The 16,844-nt window shown below is 49.1% G+C and overlaps 1 protein-coding gene across 4 annotated transcripts in view; it reads left to right on the top strand.

The window, feature by feature from the left end:
* LOC126646402 (uncharacterized) overlaps nucleotides 1-16,844 on the top strand; it is a 281,736-nt gene that overhangs the window by 254,761 nt on the left and 10,131 nt on the right. The window lies entirely within an intron of this gene.

The raw sequence follows: 16,844 nt of genomic DNA, 5'->3' as shown, positions 1-16,844 counted from the left end.
TCACGCCCAAGTGGGTCTGACAGCGTTTACAAATCTGCTTTTCACGCCGTGAAAAACCTCGGCCCAGTGTTGAAACACAGCCAGGCCAACAAATAATCACAGAGTCACAGAACATCCCGAGCTGGGAAGGACCCTCAAGGATCATCCAGTCCCTCCCCACGACCCACATGTGGTGGGGAAGGCTGGAAGGGGCTCAGGAGTTCGTGAGTTTGTGTGATTGTGCCAGTGTCGTTATTGGACAACCCCACTGGAAATGCCCCCTCCCTTTGCAGGGTCCCCTCGTGTCACAGCAGCTGCACAGGTTGTGCTGAGGTCAAAACCTGCTCTTCTGCAGGGATGGGACTCAGTGGCTGGTGTTTGTAAATGTGATTAACTCGGTGTATTAATGAAGTTCCCTCTGGTGGTCTGGTCACACTTTGCTGTGGATGCACTGCAAGGAGCTGATGGGCACCAAGAGGGTTCCCTGGGACCCAAAGGAGGGAGGGGATGCTCTTTCCAGAGCTAAAACCCACTAAAAATCCACCAGTTAACCTGGAGTTATAACACTCTGCAGGTTTCCCTTTTCTCCCTGATGCACAGACAGCACAATTTACAGGGCAAGCAGTAACTTGAATAAGGTGATCTGCAGAGTTTATTCTCTACTGCTTTTCCAATAAAACACAGTTTAAATTTCATTTCACCTGTGTTCCCATTTAAATGAAACCTCACCTTCAGCTCCAGTCTCCCTAACAACCCTCTTTCACTTGTTTTTTACTACCTTAAACATTTCTCTCACCTTTGCTTACGTGATGCCAGGAAAAATGCTGGAGAAGCCCCTCCAGGGAAAACTTTTCTCCACTCAAACACATTGAAATGAATCAACCAGAAGCTGCAGGCGTTTCTGAACCTGCAGCTCACCTCTACTGGAATCCCAGCAGGGGATGGTTTAATCAGATACTCACTCAAAACACACTCCAGTGTGATGGATGAGGTCTCAGAGCCTTTGATGATGACATGCAGGGCAGGATTTCAGCAAGCACAGGACAGGCAAGAGTCAAACTCTTTGTCCCAGGAGACACAATTCCAGCATTTCCTTGCTGGAAAGTTCCAGGTGAAAGGGGCTTTCCATAGAATCACAGGTTGGGTTTGGGTTGGAAGGAACCCCAAAGCTCATCTGGTTCCAAATGGAGGGGGGGTCCCAGGAAGGCTCAGTGTTGGCAGCTGGGGCCAGGGAAGAAGAGAAAATCACGGAGTCATGGAATGGGTTGGGTTGGAAGGCACATTAAAGATCATCCATTTCCACCTCCTGCCACGAGCAGGGACACCTTCCATAGATCAAATTGCTCCAAGCCCTTCCAGCTTCCAGGGATCCAGGGGCAGCCACAGCTTCTCTGGGTAACCTGTGCCAGGGCCTCTCCAACCTGGTCCATTCTTTCAGGCCCCCTCCAACACCCACCCAAGCACTGATGTTCACCCACCCATCACTCCCTCCCTGCTGAGCCATCCCTTCCTTTCTTTCCAGCCTCACCTGGATTTATGACATTTTCCCCTCTTTTTTTTTTTTTTGCAAGCTCCAGCCCGAACTTTAATCCCCCACCCCAAACCCCTGAGGCATCAGTGCCTTCCCTCTTGTTCCTCTCTTATCTGTGGTGTTTCTTTGCTTTATAGCAACACAAATAAAGCCTCTTATCTTATTTGCAGCTACACAGGGACTGTGATCCAGCCCTGCCTGGATTAATCTTCATCTGCTTTCTGACAAACACACAGGGTTTTTTTTATATTCGCTCAGTAAAACTCCCATCTGGTGTTTGATGGCAACCTGTGGGTTAAGAGCTCCGAGCTCCGAGTCTGCAGGAGCAAATAAAACAGCAGGACCCTGCAAATACAGCTGGATACGTGGCCAGAATCCCTCCTCCAGCCCTTGAGGAATTGCTTGAAGAGACCATGACAACGACTGCTGGCCCCTGCCCAGGTGGGAAATCATGCCTGAGCTACAAATCAGCCTTAAATATTTCTTTGGAGCCTTTCTCAGACACTGGAGCAGCACCTGATGCTTTGGGAAATGGTTTTTTCCTGAGAAAACCCACCTGCTCTGGGGGACTGCAGAATGGGCTCCACTCCTGCCATATTTTCATAGGTTTGCACCCTTTTGTTATCTTTTAAGAGATCCAGAAAAGTTCAAGTGGAAGGAGGTTTTTTTTCTTATTAAGGTGGGGGTTTTTTCCCCTAACACACTTTTTTTTTTTTAAATCATTATTTTTTATTTTAAAAAAAATTATTTTTCCAGGAAAAATAATATCAGGAGGTCCACACAGCCTTGACCTTGCCAATTCTTTCTAGTGCAAGTGTAGAACAAACCCAGCCTTGCCTGAGCTGGATGAAAGGCTGGATATCATCTTGCCTAACCTCGCTCTTCCATGTCCAATAATCAATAGCTGCATAAAACACCAACCTTGCTCAGAAAGATCTTACCCTCCCCTCGTGCTCGAAAAACAGGAGTTGTCTGGTCCATCTTTCATCATCTACTGCCCAAATAATAAATATTGGATTTTCAGAAAATCAAGATCCTGCTACAGAAGGACATCCTGAAGTCCAAGGTTTGTCCTCTGAGCTCCAGGAACAAAGGACACCAGGGAGCTGCTCCTGGTGGGAACATCTGCAGCTCCCAGAGAGCCTTGGAAAGAAGTTGCTGAGATGCTGAGGGCAGAATCCATGAGAGTGGGTGAATTTGCTGCCCCTCGGCCTCAACATAAAGGGAAACACCTGGATTTATGTCTCTGGTGATGAAAATCATTGGAAGAAGCAGATTCTGATGTTTTGGCTGTCTGGGACTTGGGATGAAGTTGTGGTTGCCCCACCCCTGGCAGTGCCCAAGGCCAGGCTGGATCAACTTGAAGCAACCTGGGCTTCAAGCCCAATTCTAGCAAAGCATCAAATGCACTGTTCCGAGGGGGAAAGTGAAATATTTAATGGCAAACTCTGGTTTTTCTACAGGAAATGTTTGCTGGATATTCTACCTGCTTTAGCTGGCAATCAGTTAACAAGAGTTTCAACTGAAATTCTATTTACAAGAGCAGGGAGTGACAGGAAAAGCTAAAGTAGATTTTAAGCTGAAAGACAGTAGGTTTAGATGGGATACTGGGAAAAAATCCTTCCCTGGGAGGGTGGGCAGGCCCTGGCACAGGTTGCCCAGAGAAGCTGTGGCTGCCCCTGGATCCCTGGGAGTGTCCAAGGCCAGGTTGGAGCAACCTGGGCTAGTGGAAGGGGTGGGACTGGATGGGATTTAAGATCCCTTCCAATCCAAAGTTTTCCATAATTTTATGAAACCCTATTCCCAGGTAAATTCTGCCTTTCAAGAAGAATAACTGTGCAGCTCCTCTCTTCAATCTACACCCACCTTTCCCTACTCTGTCCTCCACAAAGGAGGTTGTTTCAACCATTAGTTGAAAGCACTGTAAACACCAGATGAATTTTTATCCACCTCCATGAAATCAGAGAAAGCACCTTTCATAATATTTCTATGCCTTTATTTTCCTTCCTTTTATTTGTTTGGCAGGAAAAAAAAATACACAGTGGAGTCTTATGATTTGTTATCATCCAACAAAACACTGAGCCTGTGCACTTGGATAACTATTTCTTTAAGTCAAGTTCACCCCTAGAGGTAGAAAACCTGCCAGCAGCTGCCTTGGATAAATTTTTTCCAAGACAAAAGGAATATTAACACGACAGAAATAGGATTTTTAAATGGGGGTTTTAAATGATAGTTTGAGAAAACAGCACAGAAATTGGAGTGATGCACAGAGTGAGTTCCCCAAACAGAACAGGGTAGATTTAAACAAGCTGCTTTATTTCTGCTTTATTTTCCCTCTTGCTTAACAGACCTGTTGAAGGCAGAGGTTTGGAGCACTTGGGAACTTACTGGGAGCTGTGACATTAAATACCTGTGGGAGAACCAGCTGTGGATAAATCTTCCCCCATCACCTCTCCCAGCCTGGAGAAAGTGTTGGCTTGGCAGTCCAAGCTGGATGAACCACAGGAAAAACCCAGTGGAAGGATCCCCCTGCTCTCTGCAACAATACAGCCAAATTCTGGGGGCAGGGAAAGAAAGATCTGAAGAAATCACGAAATGATCCAAGGCTGATTCCCTGTGTTTCACTTGGGATGGAGCAGAGCAGCACAGGAGTGAAAGAGAAAAGGAGTTTGTGAAAGATTTAAAAGCGATCCAGGCATGTGAATACAGATTTTACAAGGCTCTTTGATTCTTACCAGAATGCCTTGAGGTGTAGCCTTAAAAAAAAACCCACACAGCATCCTAGGAGTTTCTGGGGGAGATGATTATGCTTCCAGGAAAAGCTGTGTGTGTGTGCCAAGGGCTAAAAATTCCAGAATAACAAATGAAAATTCGAAAAAAAAAAACAAAAAACAAAACCAAACAAGCAAAAAGAAAGAGCCAGGGAGAGCTGATGAGCTGAAAAGAAGCAGAGTTTTGATTCATCCTTGGGCAGCTGGGAGTTCAGACATGGGGCCTGTGCCCTGAAGAAGAAATTCAGGGCAGAGTTTGGAGCAAGCCTGGATCTCCCCCCACCACCACAGCATGCAGGGATACACCAACACTGGGATGGGACCTCTGTTTGCACCAGGCAGGGTGAGCCCGTGGGGGTCTGCTCCAGAGAGGCTATTTCAGGGGGGCAGGGGATGGGCTCTTTGCTCTGCTGCTCCTCCACTGGGAAAAAAGCACTTGCACATCCCCTTAATTAGAGAGAAATCCCAGGTTGCTCCAAGCCCCGTCCAACCTGGCCTTGGACACTTCCAGGGATCCAGGGGCAGCCACAGCTTCTCTGAGCAACATCCCCTGGTGTTTCTACTTAAAAATCCATCATCCAACCAAAGCCCAGCCCACACAAAGCAAAGACAATCAAGACTTGCACACCCCTGTGGGAGTTGACCCTAAAAGACTGGGATCATTGGAAAAATGTGGGATTGATCCTTACAAGCTATGCTTGAACCAGGACACACTGCAGGATCCTCCATCTCCTGCCTCCACTTGGAAACCGAAGAGTTTCTCTTCTGCTCAAAATAACTCATTCCTTCCAGCGAGGGGAAAACTAAAAAATTCATCCTCATTTGGATTCAAACTGAGATTTACTTTTTTCCCCCCAGATATTTCTGTGGGAAAAGCAATTGTTCTTGCAGAACAATAGTTGTCTGTGTCCTCCAGCCCTGCAAGGGGGGAGGGCAGAGCAAAGGAGGAAGGGAGGGAGGAGACAGGGATGAAAGTGTTGCAGGATGGCTCAGAGATGTCCTGCCCAGCTTTCAGGTGACCACGAGGAGCTCCCACAGTGCCAGCCACGGTGAGGAGAAGCCCACAGTGCTTATATGAAGAGCAGGAAGGGTTTTTTTTGGAGTGGTGCAGAAGAGCTGGTTCTCAGTTCAGGGGTGGCTCTGTGGGAGCAGCAGGGATTGTGTCACCCAAGTGCACCCTGATGGTTTGGGCATCATCTGTCTGCTGCTGCTGAGACTCAGGGAAGGGCACAGCCTGCCAGGGAGAGATGAGAAACATGGAGAAGTGAAAGGAGGTGGGTGTGGATAATAAGGAGCCGAGGAAGAGGGAACACAAGAGCTTGTGACCACATAAAGGGTGGAAAATCAGTTTTGCAAAGGCAAAGCCTTTCACAGCTAAACAAGTCCCCTGTGCAGGCCCAGCAGAGACCCCAGGGCTGCTTCACACTCATTCTGTAAAATTTAATCTCAATCCAGGCATATTTCAGGTCTGTCCAACTCTTGGTTGCTCCACTGCAACAGCAAAACTATCAAACCTCGTGCTGAGAACACCTCCCATGGCATGGGGAGAGTCCTGCTCCTCTGCTGTGCATGCAACACCTCCCAGGACCCCCCCAGAGGAAAAGTCCCCCCTCCCAGTCCCACTTTGCCCAGCTGGAGGTTGTGGTCTCAGAACATTGTCCCAGGTGGAAAGAAGATGGATATCCTTGCAGACAACACTCAGCCCCAGCCCAAGACCAAGCCAAAGGCTCTCATCCCACGGGCTGAGGATTCCCAGCCTACCAGGCTCCTTTTTTTCCTTCTTTTTGGGGGATTAGAAGAGGGAGAAGAAGAGGAGGCAGCTCTGTTGACTTCCAGTGGTGATCCTGCATCGATGCTGGATATCAGCTGCTCCCCAGCAGCTCCATCAAACGATTTATCAGGCAGCAGGTGGACAGTTCAGAAAAACTCAATGGATTTCATTAGCATGGTGCAATAATTTGACACTTTAGCAGAAAGAAAAGACTAAAAAAAACCCACAGGCTTTGAGTTCACCATGAGTTCTCATCCTGCTGCCCTCAGGCCTGGCAGGTCATGGATAACCAATAAGTCCTTGCTTTGAAAGTCTGTGTCTGAAGGCTCTTGGTGTTAAGAGAGCTTCCCAAAGCATCATCTTTGCTGCAGGGAAACAGCCCTTTCCATTTTTAACTGGTCCAGGCCATGAAAAGTGAATATTTATGTATGGATGTGGTACCTGGGGACATGGGTTAGTGGTGGCCTTGGCACTGCTTGGTTAATGGTTGGACTCGATGGTCTTAGAGGGCTCTTCCCACCCAAACTGTTCTCTGGTTCTCTGACACCCCAAAATCCTGCAACTGCAGAAAGATGCTGATCTTGCCCCCACTGTGCAGATTTGGGGGCTTGGCCCCATCTGTGGTGGTCACACATGGGTGTAGAACCCCAACCCAAGGGCAGATGTGACCCAGTGTGGGTGGGAAGAGGTAGGAAGGAGATGGGAGAGCTGAGATTATTCCATCTGATTGGGAAGGACTTCCTGACATCACCCCAGCCTGCCCTGACAGCCCCACCACCATGAGCCTTCCCAGCACCTGCCCTGCTTGCCACTGATGATTCTTGAGGAGAAGAAACCCCACAGAGCTGCCAAGAGCTGAACCATCGATGCAAAACCCACCAGTCCAACAAGGCTTCTGGAATTTTATCACCCTGTGGCTCTCGTGGGACAGGATCCAAGTCCAGGCTCTGAACCCTGTGTTTTATGGTAGGGTGGCAGAGGAATGGAGAGTCACTAGAATATCCTGAGCTGGAAGGGTGAAAAATGATCATCCAGTCCAACCCCTGGCCCTGCACAGACACCCCAACAATCCCACCCTCATCCCTGAGAGCATTGTCCAAACCCTCCTGGAGCTCTGGCAGCCTTGGGGCTGTGCCCACTGCCCTGGGGAGCCTGTTCAGTGCCAACCACCCTCTGGGGGAAGAACCTTTCCCTGAGATCCAACCTGAGCCTGCCCTGGCACAGCTCCAGCCCTTCCCTGGGTGCTGTCCCTGCTCACCCAGAGCAGAGATTGGGGCCTGATGAAGGACCTGAGGATGTGGCTCTGCTTTCCTCCTCCCCTCCTGGACCACCACACCCATCATCCCCTCCTCATCTGCAACCCTCCCTGCTACACTGGCACCCCCATTTAGGTGCTTGGGGGTGGGAGGAGAAGCCAAGACCCCACAGAACAGCCCAGTTCACCGAGGCATCTCAGCACCAGGATGAGGAGATCCAGTGCTCCATCCCCTTTCATCCCTGTGGTCCTGCAGTGATCCCACTCTTTCCATGGCCACAGCTGAGTCCCTGCAGCTCACATGCCATTTTCTGGTGGTCTGCACTTGCTTGAGTTGAACACTTCACTAAAGATCAAGATGTATGAACGTCTACTGCCTGTGCTTCAACCCCTAACTTAGCAATTCTATTAAAAAGGTAATTAAGTTTGTCTAGCATGATTTATTCTTAATAAACTTGAGCTGCTGGTGGACCTGTTATCCTCCTGGTGTTTATAGATATTAATATTTGCTCAGCAAATTTGCTGGGATTTGAAGGGAGATTCACGTAAACTTGCATATATTGTCTAATTAATAAACAATACTAATACACAAGTAGAAGTAAATGAGCAGTGCCCAGTGTTGGTAGTTTTCAGATAATTAATTCTGCCACCAGTCCAGTCCCTTCAGTGGGAGCATCAGCTCCACAGTGCAGCCATGGAGATGTCCCTTTGGTCCTCAAGCCGAGAAGGGATCGAAATCCATAGAAACATGGAACACCCTGAGTTGGAAAGGACACACAGAAATCACCCAGTCCAACACCCCAACAATCCCACCCTGTCCCTGAGGGGGTTGTCCAAACACTCCTGGGGCTCTGGCAGCCTTGGGGCCGTGCCCACTGCCCTGGGGTGTCTCAGACCGAAGTTCCCGTGGCCCATGGGAGCAGATGTTGCCTGAGGAAGAGAAGAGGGAGGATGAGCCCAGCAAACCCCCTGCTGGCTCTGTCTCTCACCCTGAGGCTCTCAGTGCCTCGGGGGCTCCCCAACCCACCATCACATCCAGCTAGCCTTGTCCTTCTCCTGCTCCAAGGAGCTTTTGGGACCATGAGCGTTGCCCACCCTGCTGGATTCCAGCAACTTTTAATAGTCTCATTTTCCCTGTGGAGATGATTAAGCACCACAATTAAATTATTACAATTCCCCTCTTTCTGTGACACCAAACAGCCTTTTCCCCCCAGCACTTTTCAGAAGAGCACCATGGAACTTGATTTCCTGGAGCTGTGTGTGTTTTCTGCCCCAAATTCCACATAGGGTCATGATCCTGGCCTGGAATCCTTTTGTCTTCTCCTGTGCCATTGCACACCCAGAACGTTCAGGTCCTTCCATTACCACACAAAAAAATTGCCCTTGAGCACACGCAGAACAGAAGTTCACCAGCTCCTTCAGAGATTTATTCCCAGAGAAATCAAACACATTGATGGCTGAAAGGCTCCTGCCTAATGCAAATCATCAGCTCAAAAATACATTAAAATAAATGTCAGCCTGAGGTCGCTGCGTGCAGGGAGAGGAGATGGCACGAGCCATTTGCCCCCGTCACCTCTGCAGGAGTCTTATCACACCTTTTAAATGTCTCCAGAGAAGAGCTTAGAAAAAAAAAAAAAGAAAGGCAGGGTTGGCTGAAAATTTGAATCAAGGCAGGGATGGCTGAAAATTTAAATCATATTGGCGTTGTTTGATGGCAAGTTGGCATTTCAGCAGGATGGAAACACTCACAGAAAACAGGTAAAAAAATAAAAATCCAGTCACAAATTACGGGAGAAAGCCCTGGGTTTTCAGAATGTATTTTATAGGGTTTTTTTAAATTAAGAGCCCACATTTTCTGCATAAAACCCCGACCTCCATCCAGATGCTTGACAAGTGCTCCATTCCAGGGAATGCTGAGACCAAGCAGACCAGAGGTAGCTGCTGACTCCCTTTGCAACAAAAGGGCAAGCCCAGAGGTGGCTTCGAGGACAAGCTGAAGGAGCAAGATTAATTCTCTGCTCTGGAAAACCCAGAGCATCCCTCTCTACACTGGTGAGGCCACACATTTGTGCTGTGTCCAGTTTTGGGCCTCTCACTGCAAGAAGGACATTGAGGGGCTGGAGTGACCAGGGAAGGGAAGGGAGCTGGGAAGGGGCTGGAGCAGCAGGAGCAGCTGAGGGAGCTGGGGGGGCTCAGCCTGGAGAAAAGGAGGCTCAGGGGGGACCTTCTGGCTCTGCAATCCCTGACAGGAGGGGGGAGCTGGGGGGGGTCGGGCTCTGCTCCCAGGGAACAGGGACAGGAGGAGAGGGAATGGTCTCAGGCTGTGCCAGGGGAGGGGCAGGGGGGACATCAGGAGGAATTTCTCGCTGGAAAGGGTGGTCAGGCACTGGAAGGGGCTGCCCAGGGAGGTTTGGAGTCCCCAGCCCTGGAGGTGTCCAAGGAAGGACTTGGCACTCAGTGCTCTGGGCTGGGGGACAACCCAGCAGTCAGTCCAACCTTTTCCAACCTCAGTGATCCTGTGGTTCTGTGAGCTTCTCCACAAACTGAGCAAAATTCCCTCGTTTTTATATTCTGCCCCAAAACCCCCCCAGAGACTTCCCACAGCCCCTTGCCCACGATCTGGAGCTGTCAGAGCACTCCCTGCTCTCCCCCTGGCAGCCACTCCGTACCGTTCCACGCTCTGCTGCATTTAAAGGCACATTTATAGCACAAAGTAGATGTTTGTAATTTCTAATGGTGTTCCAATTAGGGGCTGGGAAAGCAGCTGGAATTGAGCCTGTCCCTGTTATTTATGGGCAGAGTAATCCCCACCCAGCAGACACCTCTCAGGAAGAAAGCTCCCATTTTTCACCTGAGCACCGAAAGCAATACTTCATGCTAATAGAGTCTGTTATCAGAGGGAAATAAGCCTGCACAGCCAACTCCCCAGCTCCCTGGAGACCAGCATCCAAAAGCACAGAGATCCCAGTTGGCTTGATCAGAAAGCAACAGGCAGCTAAAAATTCTGGGATGCACAAAGAAAGTAAACTACCAGACTGGGAGGAGGAGGAGGAGGAGGGGTTTTTACCTCCCTCCTGTAGATGGAAGAGAATGGGACAAGATCCTCATCCTTCCCCTTCCACAAACATCCCTCCTCTTCCCTTGTGTCCCATGGAGTATTGGGATATTTGGAGATTGGTTCACGCCTTTGTGACACCTCAGTTTAATCCAGCCCTTTCTATCTGCTCGGGTTGGGTTGGAAGGGACATAAAAACCACCCAGTTCCACCCCTGCCAAGGGCAGGGACAACTTCCACAAGTCCAGGTTGCTCCAAGCCCCATCCAACCTGGCCTTGGACACTTCCAGGGATGCAGGGGCAGCCACAGATTCTCTGAGAAATTTATTTCAGTCCCTCACCACCCACACAGGGAAGACTTTCTTCCTAATATCCAATCTAACATTCCCTCCCTTGATTTGAGGTACATATATGATATATATAAAAATACAGCTTTGGCTCATTAGGGCCCACTAGGAGCAAGATTCCTCATTAAACTCCGTGCACTCTCCTCCAATATCTCCCCTCGAGGGTTCCTGGGAGGCTGGAAGAAGGGCAGCAGTATTGGGACAGTCATATTCATCTCAATCTTGATGACCTTGATTTTGCATGACAAGCCGCATACTTAATTAATTAGAGGAAAAAAAAAAAACCCTCCATTCCTTCTAAAAGGCCATTATTTTAATGTTGACAGGTAATTACAGGAGAAGAAATGATAAATCTTCCCGAACACTGTTTGTCTTTAGGAGAGGCATTAATTATGGATGTTTTAAGGCTGAGGCTGGTGGAGCTGGAGCTGTGTCAGGGGATGAAGAAGTGCTCAGGACCACCTTGAGCGTGATGGGCAGCTCCAGCTCTGCATTTCTCCCTGGCTGGAGGAGGAATCTTGCTCTTCTGAAGATCCAAAGCAGGGGAGTGGGATTAAAACAGCTAAACAAAAGTCATTAAGGAAAACTTCTAACAGCACAACACACTTGGCCTCTGGAATGCATTGCCATCATCAATCATCTGGCAGCGTTTAAAAGGGGATCACTATTTTATGTAGATGATAAGAAAATCCAGACTTAGAGCAAAGAGAGGGGAAGAGAGAGAAACCAAGATATTCTGTGAAGAGTGGAAAGAAGAGCTTGATTTCTCATGCATTGATGCGCATCCCAGAGTAATTCCAGCTCCTCTTCATGTCCTCCAGAGGGAGAGGAAACCACCACGGCTTCCAAACTCACAGCTTCTGGGTCAGCCAGAAGAGTCTTTTGACTCAGACCTGGCATGGAAATTGCAGTTTTGGTGAGCCCAGGTTGGCCTTGCTTGTGGTCATGAACCAAACCCAAAGCCAAAATTGTAGTTAATGTGAAGGTTAAAGAGCCATCAGCCTTTTCTGAGGAACATTTACATGGCCCATCCCTGGAAGTGTCCAAGGCCAGGTTGGACAGGGCTTGGAGCAACCTGGGGTAGTGGAAGGTGTCCCTGCCCATGGCAGGGGGTGGCACTGGATGTTTCTTTAAAATCCCTTCCAACCCAAACCATTCTATGCCTTGGAAAGCCTCCTCCTGTACCACTGCCCTTCCTGAAATACATAAAACCCACGGAGATCCGATTCCCCATCGTTGGTTCCTCTTTCAGCCTGCAGAAAACAGGCTCATCTCCTCCACGTGTCGCTCCAAGGAGCATCCCCGTGCCAGGATTCCTCGGGGGGAAAGTCCACACTCTGCTCCAACCCCGTGGGAAGAGCCCTCCCCACATCCCAGCCCAGTGAGGAGCTGCAGCAGGATGGAGCACCAGCCGGTGGGATGTGGGAACAGCCCCTCGGGGAGGTCCCAGCCGAGGAGAGGATTCTCCGATTCCCCAACTTTGGGCTTTAAGCGATTCCCTGCCGGGCCGCAGGGATAAGCGAAGGCAGCCAGTACATCTGTAGGAGTCATTAGCAGGGCAATTAGCACTCGCTCTGCTTGGAACGGTCATTAAGAGGGCGATTTGCAAAGACCAGCAATAAATCAATCCGAGTTGATGTGATATTAAAACCGGCGCCCACCCGCAGAGGGGACCCGACAGAGCCCTCCGCGGGGCCACTCCTGCTTTTCCCAGCCTGCCCGTAAAACCGGGATCAAACGGAAGGATTGAGGTGGCCTCCAGCCACAGTGGGATTAGTTCGTCCATTCCCACAGAGGGTTTTTCCGTGGTTACAACCACTGGGTTCTGATTTTTGCTGGAGAGCTGAGCTCCCCATCTCGTCCAGCCCCACCAGCCTCCCTGCCCTTCCACACGAGCTGTGGCTGCGCAGGATTCCAGCTTTTGTATCCATGATTTCCTTGCCAAACGGCAGGCACAGCATTAAGACAACACAGGAAAATCCAAGATTCACTGCAGACCACCGTGAGGGTTTTCCAGATGCCCAAGACAAGCCCATCCTGGGTACCAAAAATGTAACCCCGGGGACGCATCCTGCCCTGGCAGATATTATCACACCCACGGATGCACTGCCAAGGGAAGCAGCCCAGGATGATTGTACCGAGCCATAATCACACTGGAGTCACTTTATTGCTCCTTGAACAGCCTCAGACAGAGACAAAGAATAAATTCCAACTTATTAAACATCTTAATCACTCCTTGTCACAGAGCACAGAGAGAAGAGATGAGGTCGTGAGCACCGTCTGGGGTGGAACCACACTGGAAAAAACACTGTGGGGCTGAGCAAGGGTGGAGATGTTTGCCTCTGCCCTGGATATCTGACCACAACCTGGGTGACTACACAAAGTCTTCGAGGCTTTGAGTGGGGTTTTTGGTGCCCACTTCACTTGAGGTTTCCATCCCAGTGCCTTCCTCCACCACCAGGAGCAGGGGACAGCAGTGCTCCTCTCCTGCTCAGGGATGATCCAGAGATAAAGTGGGCTGGAGTCTGTGTGCTGGTGAGACACATTGCTATGGAAACAGGAGCACCAGGCTCTCGAGACAGACCTGGAGGAGAAGACAAACAGAGCTGAGAGATGCAGAAGAGCAGGAGAGTTGCTCTAACCTTTTCCTTCTGGGTGCAGGCACCAAACATCCCTCAGGCTGAGGATGTGAGAACATCCAAGAAGAGATAAAGCAGAGATTGGTGATGCAGGACAGCTCTGTTGGGAGGCTCCTCCTTGCTCAAGAGGGCAGATGGAGTCAGGACCACCTGCAGCTCCCTCTGTGTGACTTCACTGGGTGAGAAACCAGCCGGGAAGCCAACAAGTCCCCACCTTACTCTTCATTCCTCCTGCCACAGATCCACAGGCACATCCAGTGGTCATTGAGACCTTCCCAGGTCATTATCTCATAATCATTGAGACCTTCTCAGCACCACAGGCCACTCCATCCCCCCACCAGTTTCCCAAAAAAGTCATGTGGGAATGAAGCACCTCAAACCACTCCGAGTCCACAGGAAAACCTATCTTTTCCTCAAGATGCTTCCTCACAGGTTGACCCTCCCTGCTCGAAGCACAGGCCTCTTTTCTCACCCAGTTCCCTCTCAGCCATCATTTCCCTCTTGCACTTTTATTCCCCTGCATGTTTAGCTCTTCCAGAGATCTTCCATTTGAGTAAAAGCCACCTCACAGCCTTCTTTTTGAGGAGCTGAACAACACAAACTCTTTTTTCCCCTCAACCAGACACTTTTTTCCTCTTCATCCATCACCAAAAATAAAAAGTGAAGGGATCTATCCTGCCTCCCAGTGCTTAATTAGTAAGGTTTTTTTCCTCCCCACTTGCACAGAAATTGCTCCCACAAGCATTTCAGGGCTTCCAAAAGTGACAGTTTTATCACTTAGTCATTGAAGGCTTTCAAATCCCTCAATTATACACAATTCACAGCGGTTTGAAGGAGCCGGAGAGCATCAGCAACTTCTGTAACAATCGACACAGAAGCATCTTCTTAAGTGTCTCTTTTATGTGGCTTCGCCCATAATTATGGCAGGGAGATAAAGTTTTGTAATTTATTTCCACTAATACAGTCAGGCAGCAATTGATGTGTTTTTTTTACGAGGGTGAATATGTCTGTGGGATGTACTAATGTTTATAGGCCGGTAAATTTGATTTATATGGAATAATCAGCACTGCTATTGGTAAAGGTCCGGAGAGCTAACACGATTTGCATTTATGAGATTAATAGCAATTAAAAGCTTCCAGGTTTGCAGATCACAGCTGGCTCCTGATTCCCACCGGCAGGTTAAAGGGGGTTTTGCTTTGCAGGCAGTGAGCAGGTGTTTGACCTCGAAAACCCGAGAGATCTTGAGGGATTTGGTTGTTCTTTCTGGTCCGAGCCGCAGAACTGACAGGTCTGCTCCTGCAGGAGGAGGTGCTGGCTCTGCTCAGCCCTTGCTCCTTTCGTTTTAAGGACATGGAATTTTAGGGAAGGGCCCGGGATGGGAATGTGTGCCGTGGAGTGGGGCAGCAGCAGCCCCTGGATGTGTCTGCTCGCCCCTCCGAGCGAGGGGGAAGGGGCACAAGGGACTTTCTGGCGGCACAAACTCCTGATCACGGCGGTGTTTCAGTGCCCTCTTGTGCCAAAGCACCGATGGTGTTCCAATGCCCTCCTCAATCACCGAGGGTTTCCAGAGGGGCTGAGCCCGGGGAGGTGTTTATGCCGAGGTCTCCTGGGTGGTTTTGGAAAGAGGGGAGGAAGTTTTCCAGCTGTATCAACCCCCCAGTTTAATCCTGATCTCTAAAGAGGTAAAACCTCTTAAAAATTAGGCTGAACGCTTTAAATACCCAGTGCTAATGGATCTTCAGGGAGGCCACCCACGGCTGGGAAAGAAGGGGTGACCTGGGGTGACTTGGTGCCCGTGGGGTACTGTGGGAGGTCCATCACCTGCACCTGAGACACCGAGCCTACAGGCTTTCTTTCCTGGGGGGAAAAAGCTGTTTTTCCCTTGCAGGACCCAAGTGCCCAAAATTGTGAGTTCACCACCGAAAATTAGATATGGATGAAGATTCCTCCCAGACAAAAGGGGCCAGGACAGAAAGTTCTTGCAGCTCATGGAATGCCCTGGGAGGCCCTTCATTTACACCCGAGACCCCAAGGCTACAGGCTTTCATTCCTGGGGCAATGGGCTGTCATTTGTTCTCTTGCAGGAGTTTAGTGCCGAAATTGTGGTTCTCCCGCTCAAAGTTGAAGATGGGCAAAGATTCCTCCCAGAAAAATGAGGCCAGGACACAAAGGTCTCTACACTCAAGAGGTGCCCTGTGCAGTCCATCATCTGGAGATCCTGAGGCTCCAGGCTTTCTTTCCTGGGAGAAAGGGCTGTGGTTCATTCACTTGCAGTAGCCCAGCGCCAGCTTTTGAGGGTCTGAACACACACACACAAACACCTGTACATTACACACATGTGTTACACACACACGTGTACATTACACAAACGTACATTACACAGATTGCAAACCCTTGTGTACATTATGCACATGAACCCCACACGTGTACATTACACACATGTGTACATTACACACACAATACACACATGTGTACGTTACTCACACACATGTACATTACACACACAGGTGTATTACACACATGTACATCGCACATACATGTACATTACAGACACACACACATTTTACACACACGTGTATATTACACACACACATTAGAGACACTCACATACATGTACATTACACACACATTTCACACACACATGTAGGTTACACACATGTGTACATTTCACACACGTGTATATTACACACGTGTATATCACATTACACATCTAAAGACACACCCACACCTACATGACACACGTGTACATTACAGACACATGTAGATCACTCACATGTATATTATGCACAGGTACATTATACACACATGGAGCCCTTGGTGGTCTAGTGGTAAGGGCGCGGCGCTATCACCACCGAGACCCGGGTTCGATTCCTGGTCAGGGCCACTCCCGGGCTGATGGAGCTCGTTAGCCCTTAAAGGCAACCCACCTACGTCCTAAGGACCTCGCTGCCACCGTCCAAGCTCGCTTGGCCCCGGTAGATGAACCTTAGGATTAAAGGGTGGGCTCAGTTCCGCGCACACTGTGTCTCACCTAAAAAATCCAATGCGCAGGCTGGAAGGTGTAAAAACCTTCCCCGGATCTTCGCTCGCGAAGACTGGCCATTATTATACACACATGTACATCACACGCATGTATATTATGGACGTACATTACACACACATGTACATTACACACACACATATATAACACATACACATACATTACACATACACGTACATCCCACACATGTACATAACACACATGTATATTACACACACACGTATATTACACACACACGTGTACATTACACACACATGTACATCACACACACGTACATCACACATGTGTACATCACACACACGTACATCACACACACATGTATATCACACACACGTACATTACACACACACGTACATCACACACATACATTACACACATGTACATCACACACATACATTACACACATGTACATCACACACATACATTACACACATACATTACACACACATTTCACAC

The sequence above is a fragment of the Myiozetetes cayanensis genome, unplaced genomic scaffold (genome assembly GCF_022539395.1).
Source record: "Myiozetetes cayanensis isolate MyiCay16 unplaced genomic scaffold, myiCay2020 scf34, whole genome shotgun sequence".
NCBI classification, from domain to species: domain Eukaryota; kingdom Metazoa; phylum Chordata; class Aves; order Passeriformes; family Tyrannidae; genus Myiozetetes; species Myiozetetes cayanensis.
The sequence above is the reverse complement of the archived record's forward strand: the minus strand, read 5'-3'. Positions and strand labels throughout refer to the sequence as shown.